The sequence below is a fragment of the Lagopus leucura genome, unplaced genomic scaffold, assembly GCF_019238085.1.
Source record: "Lagopus leucura isolate 7727_CA_CO unplaced genomic scaffold, USGS_WTPT01 Super-Scaffold_100001, whole genome shotgun sequence".
NCBI lineage: Eukaryota > Metazoa > Chordata > Aves > Galliformes > Phasianidae > Lagopus > Lagopus leucura.
Window position 1 is genome coordinate 58,840,810 of NW_024962262.1, and position 14,289 is coordinate 58,855,098.

Here is a 14,289-nt window from a genome sequence, read left to right on the forward strand (position 1 = left end):
CATTTTGAAGATGCTTTATGCATCAGAAATGCGATGGGCTTGACGTCAAGGATACATGTTGCTTTCATGGGAGGGAGAGAGAAAGAGGGTGATTCTTTCCTTAGCTAGGCTGTTTCCGCACATCACAAGAAATGTCACTTTTTACTTCCTGTCCTTGGTTTGTTAAAGGAACTTACTCATCACTGTGCTGTGGTTTTCAATGAAGCATGGATGTAACGGAGGAGATGTGCAGGTAACTTGTCTGCCACAGCCCCTCCTTGTCTGTGGAGAAGGTCAGTAGTGGAGCAGTGGCAGTGTCTAGCCCTATGACAGCAGTTATTACGAAGGGGCAGGCAAGGGGAAAAGAGGAAATGGTGTCAGTATCCTCTAAGGGTAGGAGCAAGATGAAGAGAAAACATCATTTGGGAGCAGATGAAGTAATCACAGTTCTGAGGTGGCAGAGGAGTTGCTGCCTCTCCACCACTTTGCTCCAGCCCTACACACCAAAGTAATGTGCTTAAAAAAGCTCTGCTGAACACCTCGCTATCAGGAGGATTGTATGTAGGGCTGCCACTTGATATACAAGCTATTTCATTCCAAGGTCACTTAATTCTTTAAGTAGTTCATGCTGTCTGTCACAGAGTGAGGGTATGTTAAATCGATGATACTCGCCTTCAGCAGCTTGATACAAAGTGTTCATTGTTTGCTATAGGTTTCATGCTTTTATCTACAAGAGAAAAGCTAGCATGTGATCTTACCTGCGCCTTGTTTCCCAGACCTGTGCTTTTCCTAAAGGTCACTAAATAGTCAACGAGAAATGATACCTTCCAATTTCATTAAGGAATTCTTGCAGTAACTTCCCTTCATAGAAGCTGCCTCAGGTCACAGGGGTGTGCACATCCTGAAGCCATGAGCACATGGGGAGCCGTGCTGGCAGGCATTGCTCCCAGCCGGCACAAAGAGGCTCCTTGAGGGTGTCTTACTCTGGGCACTGAAGAAACCGATGCTGCTGAAGACAGTGTTCATGTTGGACCTTGCTAAGGTGACATGCTGACCCAACCTGCCCAGCAGATCTGCCCACAAACTGACATGCTATGCTCCGTATGTGTCACATTGAGCAACATGATTTAGTGGTATGGTAGTGATGGGCTGGTGGTTAGACTGGATAATCTTAGTGGTCTTTCCAACTTTAATGATTATATGGTTGTATGATTCTGTGATAACCCAGACACCAGAGCCTGAGATATCTCTGGACAAGAAATGGCAAGCAGTGGTGGTGCAGCCAGAAGAGTGATGGCCACTGTTACTGGAACTCTGGCTTTTGCGTGAGCTGGAAAGTCCGAGCAGAGCCCAAGCACTGACTGGCTCCCAGCCAGCAGTCTGGGAGGCCTGGCTGCTTTGTTTGGCTGAACTTGCGGCTTTGCTCTGGTTTGGGTCGTTTTGGGAAGCCGCCTGGGCTGCAGGTGATGGAGCAGAGGGGTCTTCACAACATGTTGGTGGGGTGCAGTTTGTTTGGTGACTTCTTGTGGCCTGTCAGCTCTGCGGGCCATTTATTGAAACCATCTGTGGAAACCTGTGCTCTGCTAAGGGCATGAGTGCAGACACTCAGGAGCACTTGACAGAGTTTGGAAGAAGTTACAGAAATAATCTCTGAGACTCAGGCACACTAATGCAGACCATGTGGAGCTGATGCTCCAGATGTCATAGAGTCATAGAAATATTTGAGTTGGAAGGGACCCTTAAAAGCCACCTAGTTCAACTCCCCTGCAGTAAACAGGGATGCCTACAGCTAGATCAGGTGCTCAGAGCCCCGTTCAGCCTGACTTTGAGTGTCTCCAGGGATGGGGCATCAACCACATCTCTAGACAACTGAGATTTTTTAAATAGCACTGTACAATCCTGTAAATGGAGGTGTGAATCTCTATCTGTCACTCTTCTCTCAATGCTTGCATAGAACTTGAGGCATCATTTGACAGCAATAACATTTTTAAGCACTCAGAAGAGCGTGTGAGCCACTCTGTCCTGTGGAAGGCAAGTTCTGTAACCCGGTGTTTTTCAGTGAACTGCATGGAAAAGTTTCTGCATGTGCTGGAAATGAAACGTCAGGCCTTGGCTGACTGAGAGCCCGTATCTCTCTGAAAAGCAGTGCTTAAAAATGTGCATCTTCAGACAGATAAAAATTGTCCTCTGACCTCACCTGTTTTGATTTCCACTCGCTCAGATAACAGCACTGCTTGTGAGCGCCGCCTGAGAGGGCAAATCCCAACCTCCGAGCTGCTCTGCAGCTTATGGTAATGGTCGCACTGAGCCTGGGCACTGGAAACTTGCAGACAGAAGGAGAATTCTGCTGGCATTTTTTACATCTGGAGGTGTTTCATTAGTGTTCTAAACTATTTAGTCTCAAGAAGAAATAGGAGCAGGATCAAAGGCAGGAGAAGATTGAAACATCAAAATTAGTTCTAATCAAATTAATAAATATCTCAATTTTTATTTCCATTAAAGGTGTATTTATTGCTTCTCTTTGAGTTCGCAAAGCCTTCTGAGACCTGCTCTCATTCCTGCACTCAGAAATCACTATTTAACTTGCCTTACGTTGTTGTCTTGTATCATTAGGGAAGAAATAACAATTCAGGCCTCAAATTCAGCTTTTCTGAAAAGAAATCAAGTCAGTTGTTCATCAACTGCCATACAGTCCTCTGATCTGTTGGATGGCTGCAAGTTATTTACGTCATTCCTCAGCCTAGATAGGTGTGTAACTGGCTGTTGTTTTTTTGCCAATTGTTTTAGTATGTGTATTCTACAGAATCACAGAACCGTAGGGGCTGGAAGGGACCTTTGGAGATCACCTAGTCCAACCCCCTGCTAAAGCAGGTTCCCTACAGCAGATTGCGTAGAAAGTGTCCAGATGGGTCTTGAATAGCTCCAGAGGGGGAGACTCCACCACCTCAATGGACAGCCTGTTCCAGGGCTCTGTCACTCTCACAGTATAGAAGTTCTTTTTTGTGGGTGTCAAATTGGGGAATGTGAATGTGTTAGCTGTATGTGTAATTTTGCTCTAAACAGGTGCTGAAAGTTTAAAGCAGTAATTGTGCAGGTTGAGCTAGCTGCAGTGCTCAGGAAGACCGGTCTGTTTGCATTGTGCAAGTTGAATGAAATGTAAAAGTAGATTAAATTAGAGAAGCTCTCTGAGGACTTAAGAAACAAGCAGGAAAAACAACTTCACTTTCAAGGGCTTGATGTTTACTCGCACCAAGCCATGTTGGACAAGGTGTTGAACTCCTGGTGATTCAAACCTATGAATCCAGCTTTCATATACATAAGGTGGGCTTCTAAAGAGCAAGAACAAAAAATGAAATGGGATGCTTATTTAATGTGACTTCTGTCCCTGAATCTTTACTCCTTATCTAGGGCCCCTTTCTAATGCTTGACCACTGATTTTTCCTAATTAAATCTAAGCTTACTTTTATCTAATCCCTTGCTTCCAGCAGCTGGAGCTTTAATACTGGTCAATACTCTGAGAGAGCAGGCATGCAGCTGTAGAGCTCAGCTTTTGATACACATATGACAGCACTACTGCAGTCCTACAGTGTTGTATCTAACGTGTAGGTGATAGCGATATAGAAAACCTCAAATAGGTTCCATCAGTATCACCTTTTTCTTTCCCAAGAATAAATAAGAGCTTCAGGGACTGCTTCATTATTTGGCACAGGTCTAAATCAAAATATTCTAACTGATGTAACTGGAAGTGGAGGCCTATGGATTTGTGTGCATTGATTTTGGCTAAGTGGCGTTCTGACCAGATCCACCTTGACCAACAGGAAGTTTTCATTTAACCAGTCTCTCTCTCTTACCTCCAGGGTCTGCAATTCTTGAGGGCTATTCTCAGCAATTAAGACTGAGGCAAAGCAGGCATTCAGAATCTCTGCCATCTTAGTGTCCCCTGTTACCAAGGCTCTCACCTCACTTAGTAGGGGGCCCACATTTTCCCTAGTCTTCCTTTTACTGTTAACATATTTAAAAAACCTTTTCTTGTTATCTTTTTACCTTCTTTTCAAGGTTTAATTCCAAGAGGGCCTTAGCCTTCCTCATTGCATTCCTACCGACCTGATTCCTATATTTTTCCCAGCTGGACAGGCCCTTTTTCCACATTTAGTGGACCTTCTTTCAGTTTATCCATGACTTCCTTGCTCATCCCTGCAGTCCTCTTGCCACCTTTCCCCAATTTCTTACTCTTAGGGTTTGCTCTCCTGAAGTCCAGGGTAGCATTCCTACTTATTGCTTTGCTTGTTCCACACAAGATCTTGAACTCCACCATCTCCTGCTTGCTGTATCCCAAGCTTCCCCCAACCACCATATCTCTGGCCAGCCTTTCCATATTAGTAAAAACAAGGTAGCACACCCCTCCTCATCACCTGCATCAGAAAGTTACCATCAATGCATTGAAGAAACTGCCTGGACCTTGTGTGCCTAGCCATGTTGCTTATCCAACAAATGTCAGTATGGTTGAAGTCCCCCATGAGAAACATTGCCGAGGATCATGATGCTACTTCCAGCTGTTTGTAAAAGGCCTCATCCACTTCTTCATCCTGATCAGGTGGCCTGTAGTACACACCCGCTATAGTGTCACCTATGTTAGCCCACCCCTTAACTCTTAACCCACAAGTTATCCACTTGTTCATCATTCTCCACCAAGTGGAGCTGAATACATTTTAGTTACTCACTCACATAAAGAGCAACTCCATCCCCTTGTCTAACCAGCCTGTCTTTCCTAAAGAGGACATAGCCATCCAATATCCATCAATATTGTCCCATTAGAATTGCTTGTGTACTAACCACAGTATTCAGATTTGTAAAGATATTAGAAGACATTCTCTGCTGTATTTTGATGATATATTGTAGCCTGTGTATATTTCGGATTTAGCGTCAATTGCTATCCTTTTATCTAGCTTCATGTTCTTATGGGGAAAACTCATAAAGCTGGATTCTTGTTATTGTGTCCTGGGGATACTAGAGAGCAGTGGTCTTTGTTCTGAAAGCACTTTGGGGGGCAGATAAATCACAGTCAAAACCAGCCTGTTTCTTCAACAATTTTTCTTCCATCAAAATGTGCCTAACCCAGCAACACGGACCATTACCACTAGCCTTGAAGCAAACAATTCTGGCCTCAGCACATAACCCACTTCTTGAGTATGGTCATTTCAGAGAGGCTGAATTATTTGATCAGCAGTGACCCAATAACGTGTATGTGGCAGATGCAGTAGGGCTCAGTAAACTGATGAAGTATGGACTGCCCTGGTTCAAGAGTCTGGGAGCTGAACTGGAAAGCAAATATAGGATGAGCTAGTGAGAGGGATTATTTTTCCTCACAGGCTATAAGAGTTCCATAAAGCTGTCTGAAATCCTGCCTTGCTAGAAATCCAGTCTTGGGAACTGGATTCTTTGGCCCTCTTCCTTCTCTGTAACCATCTGAGAAGAGGATTGGAAGATCTGGTCTTGATCCATCGTTTGCATGAAGACAACTGGAAAACTTCCGCCAATGCCAATGGAGGCAGGTGCTGACCCTCGTAAAGCAGTAACCTATGCAGTGCATAATAGTAGAAGCCTATGACAGGCTTATAAATAAATGTATTAATGGAATGTGTTACACTTGCATTAATAAAATATTATCCAAGGGAAATAATCTGATTAATTCTGAGAGCAAAAAGTGCTTGAGGCTGTCTTTACTTGTCACAGTTTTTGATTATTCACTACTGATGCTGTAGACGAGTCTGGCTCTCAGGCGCCTGCCCCCTGAGAGGAAAGATTGTCCCAGCATCAGGGCATAAGCCAAGGAAATCTGGATTCAAATCCTTCTCTGCCACATTCTTTTCTGTGTCCCTGGGAAGCTGTCAGGGCTGAGATTAATCTTGCTTAATTCCTCCTAAGCAAGAGTTAAAGCTTTGGTGTCATCTGGGTTCCTTCCACACAAAGAGGAAGAGATGAGTGCTTCTGGAGGCCAATTCCTGCTGTGCCCTGGTGCTGGTGGGCACAGAGCTGGGTGCAGGAGGCTCTCAGCATCTCTCTATGGCCCCAGCAGCACTGGTGCTTTAAGTCATTTTGAGGCAGTGCTGTTAATCAGCTCGAGAAATAGAAATGCCTTGTCACCAGCCTGGCTAGAATTGGACCTTTTTAACTAAAGCAGACACATCCTTTGGTTTACTGTGATGCTTTTAGTGCTGGCCACCAGAGAGCACCAGATGAGAAATGCATATGGGTGGCAGTCATTTGTGGAGCAGGAGCATCAGAGGTGGAGATTTTGGGTAGCTGCCTGGTTTTTGCCTGGCTGGCAAAGGGAGGTGAACCCCATTGTCAGCTTCTGCCTTGGTTCTAGGCATGCCCCACAGTGCAGCAGTGGATGAGGCCTGAATGAGCCGCAGCCCTTGGAGATCCCCTACAAGAGCAGCCCTGGGCCACAGCTGCAGACCACAGAGAGGGGCCCACGGTGGAGCAGGAGGGCTGGGGAGGGAGCTGCTGCCTGCAATGGGGACCTGTGTGGAGCAGTGAAGGAGCAGCTTCCTGGAACTGAGCTGCTCAGTGTTATGAACCCACCACAGGGCATGCTGCCACAGGGCCATCCTGCCTGCAGACCCTGGCCTGAAGGGACACTGCAGGTTTTGGGGACTGTATGGTGGGAGAGGCTGCCCCCACCATAGCCTTGCAGTGTCATACTCAGCACAGCTTTAGCACGCAAGACAAGGAGCCCATAGTGTCATCTGTGCCAGGCTCAACAGCCAAATACCTTTTGCAAACAACATCATCGACAAGCACCAGCTACTATAGGCCCCAGTCATGAAAAGAATTAAGGGCGCTTGACCAAATCAGCACAGAGCCAAGCTCTCACCCACCCCCACAGAGGCTTATGGCAGCCCTTTCCTGCCATGTTCCTGCAGAGACAGAGTACTGTGGTGTAGTGTCACCACCACATAGTCCTCTGACTCACTGCCACAGCCCATCTGGTGTGACCTGGCCTGTTCCTCATGTCGCCTTGTTTTGAAAGTTTGGGAAAGTTTGTTTTACTTTTAATTTTTCATTTTCGCGCAGTTCATTCCATCTGGGCCTGAAAGTCAAAGCATGCAAAGATGTCGCAATAACAGCTGTGCTTGTAAGCTCTCTGTCCCAACTGATAATTAAATGCAGAATATCTCAAGGAGAACTCATATCTAAAGAAGACAAGACCAGCTGTTTAAAAAAAAAAGAAAAAAAATATTGAAATAAACCCCTGAATCCAGCAGGGTCTGTGCAAACTTGAGTCAGTTCTGCTGAAGTAAAGGATCCAGGATCCAGTTGGGTCATAGAGAATATTGCTCACTTTTTAAATCTGCTGGTGCTTCACTCTTGCAGGAACTTGAGGCTGCATTAAGCAGCTATTGGCAGTGGCACCAGTGCCTGCAACCCTGGCTGTTATTCCCAGCATGTATAGTTTGGAAAGACCAGATTCAGATTCTAGCCACTTGATTATAGATCATGCCTCTTGTGTGTCTCTCTGGTTTGCAGTGTATGGGATGCTGGGTAAAGTGGGAGCAGAGAAGCTGAACCAAATTACTGTTTATTTTTCTTGTTTGATTCCAACTTTTGTTGGTTTTAATTTGCCTACAGGCTGCAGCACAGAGAGCAGCAGTACCTGTTCACCCCAAGTTTAACTAAGTATGGTGCAATTATCCTAGGAGCAGCAGTGAAAGACAGTCCATAGCAGTCACTTCGTTTTGGTGTGTTTCCTTAAAGATGGTACAGTTCTGTTGGATTCATGTCTCGCCTTTGATTTCCTTTGTGTTTCTGGGTTAACTCTGGAGAACCTCCAAAAGTCTCAATTGGGCTGAGACTTGTCTCTTGCAAGACTACCTGGTTTTCCTGTGGGGTACCACCTCTATCTTTCAGCTGAAGAGCAATGGCTTGGGTTTGGTGCAGCCATCCTGAGATCCAGGCAAGATATCAGGCTGACAGGGAGACACAGACTCCCCAGGACACGCCACCAGGTAGCAGCCACCAGAATGTCTTCTGGCAGCAGGAGGATACCAAAGTGTGTTCAGTTACAGGTCTTTCCCCTTTTCAGCCTCTCAGATCTTGACCTATTAGAATCATAGCATAGTTTGAGTTGGAAGAGACACTTAAAGGCCATCTGCTCTGCAATGAATGGGAGCACCAACAACTTGATTGGGGTGCACAGATCCCTGTCCAGACTGACCTGGCATGTCTCCAGGGATGGGGTATCCGTCAATAAAAAATTCATTTATTTCTTCAGGTTTATGAAGATGGGAAGAGGATGGGAAAGGGAGGACTGGCAAACACTTGTTGCCAGGGGTCAGGAAGCTTTTTGAAAGGGACACCACACATCAGTGCTTCAGCAAAAGGTGCAGTATTGTACCTGTACTTAAGCTCTTGGAGAAGCGTATTTCATAAATCAAGAAACAGCTTCATTAAAAAGAAAAAGGTTTTGCAAACAGAGGAGGTAATGTGCAAACACGTGTAGTTTGTGGCCATTTACCTTAGTATTAAAATGCTTAGCATTAGAAATAAAAGTTCCTGGCCTTTGTACTTGCGAAACAAATTTTGAAAAATGCAGATCAAGTGTAAACCGCCACCGTGTTTTCTTCCCAGGTCTGCAGAAGTCTTGAAACCACAATTTTGAGAGAGGCAATTAACTCCTTAACCTAAAGATGTGCATTGACATGGAGCACTGTTAACAGTTCCCTTGCTAATTGCTTCTGTGGTCTTAATCAGCTGACACACACATTCCTCTACTCCAGACAGCTTCTCAGACAGCCAGAAGTAACGGCCCTCCCCTAACGCAACCCCTACAACATGTCCTTAATACTTTCCACGTTGCACGTTTTCTTAATATACAAAGCTGTGGTGTACAGAATTTGTGGGGGCAGCATAAAAGCAATGCAAAAACAAATAATGCTGAATCTACCATGCTTACTTTGTTACTCTGGTTTGTATTTTATTCTTTTTTTTTTTTTTTTTTTTTTTTTTTTTTTGAGTAAGCTGCAGATGAATTCCCCAGCTCTTATGAGAGACCTCTGCAGAACTTAGAGGATTTGATGGAAAATTTAGTTCTAGTTAAAAACCCTCTCAAGATAGAGGGCAAAATTCCCCTTTTGTTTGTAAACTGTGGGTGACAGGAGGCTTTCACAAGAGATTCAATCGGGCCTTCATTATCGCCAATAACTTCTCCTCCTCAGCAGGGCTCCATGTGGTCAGGGGTCTCTAGACCTGACGTAGTTCCCCTTTCCAATGCTTAGCTTCTGGCTTCCTGGCTTCACTAAGGAAGTAGGTCCCTGGGTCACAGATGATATCCTGTGCCTGTGTTATCACTCCAGGTAGAAGTCTGCTCCGACAACAAGTTCTCTATGGCTTGGATGTCGCCATTAACCAACCCCTCAGGCTCTTCATTGCTGAGGCTGGAGGATAATTGGCATTTTTCATGGTGCACAGGGATTTAATAGAGAAGTAGCTGTTGCCACAAATGCTAGCCTAGCTTTCAGCACCAATGCTGATGATTGGTGTGTAATGTCAGCTGAAAAGGAGAGGCCATAACTTTCCAGGGAAAAAAAAGGGCAAAGTGGGCATGAGTGAGAAATATACTGCACACTGCTTAATCCTCCTTGATTTAGTGGTGGCTGGAGGATCGGGAAAGCTATTCCCTGTATCTAAATTTAAATAAAAGATCATTGATACTGTTTCTTCTAAAAATGCAAGCCACAACTGTTTAAAAACAGTAGAAAAAAAGCCAGTTGATGAAATTATGAATAATTTCAAAGTAAGATTCAAAAAATAATACATACATTCGATCTAGTTGTCCCAGAAGTAACCTACAACTCCTTCGTGCCTTCCTTTTGCCTGTTCAAGTATGAGGCATCTTAAAAAGACTTGAATTTGAGAGACATTAAACTTTGAAAATGAAAAGTTGAGGTTTTTTGTTTTTTTTTTGTTCATGTGGATAGATTTGGAGGTTTAGGGTTAGAAGTCAGGGCTTTCAGCTCTTCAGCAGGCTCATGGCTATTTCCTTTATTTCAGCTATTGGCACATGCCCATCTCAATCCAGCACCTGCCCTCAGCCCCTTGTTGCTCTTGATTTAAATATACCAAAAGGTCACTAGTGATTTTAAAAAGCTGTCTTTTCCACAGTCATACATATTGAAAGGATAAGACAGGGAAGGTTTCGGTTAGATATTAGGAGGAAGTTTTTCACACAGAGAGTGGTGATGCACTGGAACAGGTTGCCCAAGGAGGTTGTGGATGCCCCATCCCTGGAAGCATTCCAGTCCAGGCTGGATGAGGCTCTGGGCAGCCTGGTCTGGTGGTTGGTGACCCTGCACATAGCAGGGGGGTTGAAACTAGGTGATCATTGTGGTCCTTTTCAACCCAGGCCATTCTATGATTCTATAATATTATTCACTGAAGCTTGGTTGATGGTGTATTTCAGTTATTGAGACTAAGAGGAAAAAGGTTTTCAGTAAGCACTGTGTCTGAATTCATAGACTCATACTTGGGCAGTTTGAAATGTCAGACTGCATCCAATTTGCCTTTACTTCTATGTCCCTTGTGTCTGTTCTGCCCAGACAGAAACAAAGCTCACATCTGCATTCCTCTGCCTCCCAGTGCTGCCACACAGACCTGTGCTGCCAGCTGTGCCCTGCAGCAGAATGATGAGCCAGGATGTGTGCACATGCTTGGAGCAACACCAGGCTCTCACAGCAGGGCTGACCTTGCTGCCTATTGTGTTCTAGCAGAGCTCGAGAGAGACAGTGTGCACAGCTTGCTGTGAGGGCAGGTGTCACTGATGCTGTGTGGTTGTCTACCAAAAGCCATCTCAGGAGCTGAATGGTGCCATGGGGACCAGCTGAATGACCTCTGACAGTGGTTATCTTCTGCAGCCCTCTACATTCCTGTCTTTTTGTTTGACTGACTCTTTGATCTCCCCAATTAACACTGAATTGTCTTGTTTGACTGTTTCACTTCTCACAGGCTTCATTTTTTTCCCCACCTTCCTCAGATTAGCCACCTCCTAGAAAGTTTAACTGTATTTTGGGTGCAAGGCTGGTCTGACCTCTTTCTATCTATCTTCTTCAATAACTGAAGATAACGTCCTCTCCCACAGCAGGACGTCATTCCCAAAGAGAGACATGAGCCCTGAGATTATGGGACCAGGTAACACAACTAACTATGCCAGCAGCAACAGTCCTCTTTAAAAACACACTCGCTTCTACAAATCTCCATTTTGTCAGGAGTCACCCAACATCTCTGAATTCAAGTTCACGCTCTGAAACCAAGAAATTTGGCAGACTGTGAAGATCTGGGAGGGAAAGAGCAAGGAGGCCACAAGGATGCAAAGGAGATGGAGAGAGAATGTCTGAGGTAAAATTTCTTACATGCTTATGATCCCAGTGGGCAGCTCCATTTGTAAAGGAGTATTATAGTTAACACTGTTTTGTGATTCTGTTTGGCAGCCAGGTGCCCACAAAGGGACAAGTGCCTGGGGCTTCCCACTGAGGGATGAGGATGGTGGCCATGTCACAGGATGAAGGCTTACCAGTTTCACCGCCTTGATGCTCTTGTTTCATCTGGGCAAAATGCACTTGTGGCTTTGAAGGAAACGAGAGATATTTATTGCCCAGAAACAGTCTTGGCTGCATCATTTCTTGCTGGAAGATGTCATTCAGCAAGATCAACACAACCAAGATAATTGGTTCCCCTTTCTTTCTCATGCTGCCCTGTACGATGAGAATGATGGAGGCATTCTACTGCCAGGTTGTTGAGTCACAAAGATGCAAGAAACTCAAAATAGATAAATTATAGAGGAGTTTAAGATGTCTAGTTTTGTACCATTTTAAAACAGACCTTTAGTTGGAAGAGTATTCCAAACTGGGATTCTGTGGGTATCCTCCAGCTCAACATTTGGCACTCAGGTAGAGTTCAGTGCTCAAAGTTCAAGGAATAGCTTTGGACTTGGGCTTATCTGTCGGCATACTGTCAGCAGTGGTTGATTTTTGCGACACCCGTAGCCTCTGCTGTTGTGTGAAGCACGTGGGCCTATACTGTCCTTAAGTGAAGCTGGCAGCTCAGGCAGCCAAGTGCTGTTCACAGCGCCAGCTCCAATCAACCTCTCCTGCTTCCCTGAGGGCAGCCCCATTTTCAAAATGAGCCAACCTCCCCAGTATGCATGGGAGTGCAAGGCACAGACTACTGTTCTGGGGCTGATATTCTCCTCCTCTGCCCTCTGCTTCTTCTCAGCTCCTTTACCAGAGGAGAAACGTGGGGCTGGACTGTCTCAGCCAAACAACTCAGCAGTGCTTGTTGAGTGTTAGTTGAGCAAAACTTGACAGATTTATGAATATCCACAGAGATGCTCAGATTTGACTTTAAGTGAGATTTCCACACTTTTACAGAGTCAGAGGTGGGGGGAGGAAATCACATCCAGCCCATCTCTCTGCCATCACTGGTTAGTTTGCACTGCATGTCCTCCAGGAACAACACAGTACAAGTTGTCCTAGTTGAGATTCAAGGTGAAACTTCCCAGCGTGCACAAGGAGATGCTGCTGCTTTCACAGTACAATGGCAGTAAAGAGCTAGGCTCACCCGCATCTGACATCTCACGTGCTGCACAGCCATGTCCACCTTTTCTGGTGGAAACATCAGGCCGCCCCCGGGCTTATTCCTGGATGAGAAATAGCAGTTCATAAAGTACTGCAAAGATATGGGAAATATATGCAGCCATCCCTACACGCTTGGGCCTGAAAAATGGGAAAGCACCGTGCTCGGAGCAAAGTATGGCAGCTACCTGGGAAACCTTAGCGTTTTTAATGAGCGCCATGAAGAGTTTTATTATCATGCAAAGGAATACAATCATTTTCTCAAAAAAATCTCTTTAGTCAGAAACCATGGCCTAGCATGGAGAGACAGTTCAGCTGTCTCCATCTATCATTTCATGAGACATATAGCAAGAACAAGTACAACCCCACGTTGCCTTTCATATTAGAAGAGCATTCCTATTAATAACAGGTTTGTCTTTATAATGTGTTTGCTGGCATTAAATAATTTGAGCTCAGTGGTTCTTACGAGACATTTTAGAGGCAGCAGTCAGCAGCGATCCCCACTGGCTCCTTTCTTTGCCCTCCCATCCTCAGCTGAAGAATGTTGCTGCCATCAAACTTGTTCCTGTTGCATTTTCTCCTGCGTTTCCATCCGTGCTCTGCTTTTGTTTTGAAAGCTTCCTTCCTTATATACTTATTACATTATTAAACCAAGGTGGCCAATGAATGCGTATTTTCTTATTTTTCCTTAACTTTTATAGTGTACCCATGAAAACATGAATCCCTTACTGCGGAATTATAATACCAATCACAATACCAGTACAGTTGTTAGTTTTTTTCCATCTTTTTTCCTCCAGAGTTAGGAGGCTTCCAAGCTGGCTCCTCTCTTGAGGCTGCTGAGTCCTCGTGATGGTGGTCTGACACAAAATACTTGCCATGAGAGCGCGCAGACACTTTCCCCTGAGAAAGCTGAGAAGCAACTTGGCTGTTGTGACACTTCTGCCATCTGAACTTCTCCTGATAATGGTTGTGAGTGAGCAGAACTAGTAGCTACCTCTCCTCCATCACCACAAACTCCCTGTCTCCCTGGCAGTCCTTGCTCCAGCTCTGATTGCAGGATAAGCCAATTTGTCCCAATGAAACAGCAGAGCCAGGATTTATTCATTCTTCTCAAAGTGTTGTGTGAAACCATACCCCAAAGCTAGAAGTACAGCTGTGCAGTAAGCTATATCTAGGCACAATTCTCACTTAGCAGGGCATACACAACCTTTCATTTCTTAAAATTAGAAGTATAGATTCCAGAGGTTATGAAAAAACATATCAGCAGTGAATCTGGAACCATCTGCATTTGGACAGCTGCTAGCTTGTGTGATCTCTAAGAACCTGTTAAAGCGTGTCCAGAGGAAGGCCTCAAAAATGATCCAAAGGATGGAACACCTCCCCTGGGAGGTCAGGCTGTGAGAGCTGGGGCTGTTCAGCCTGGAGAAGAGAAGGCTCTGAGGTTACCTGATAGCACCATTTCAGTATCTAAAGGGGGGCTATAAGAAAGAGGGGGACAGACTCTTTATCAGGGTCTGTGGTGACAGGATAAGAGGAAGTGGTTTTCAAACTAAAAGAGGAGAGATTTAGATTGGATACAAGGAAGAAGTTTTTACAATAAGGGCAGTGATACACTGGCACAGGTTGCCCAGAGAGGTGGATGCCCCATCCCTGGAGACACTCAAGGTCAAGCTGGCTG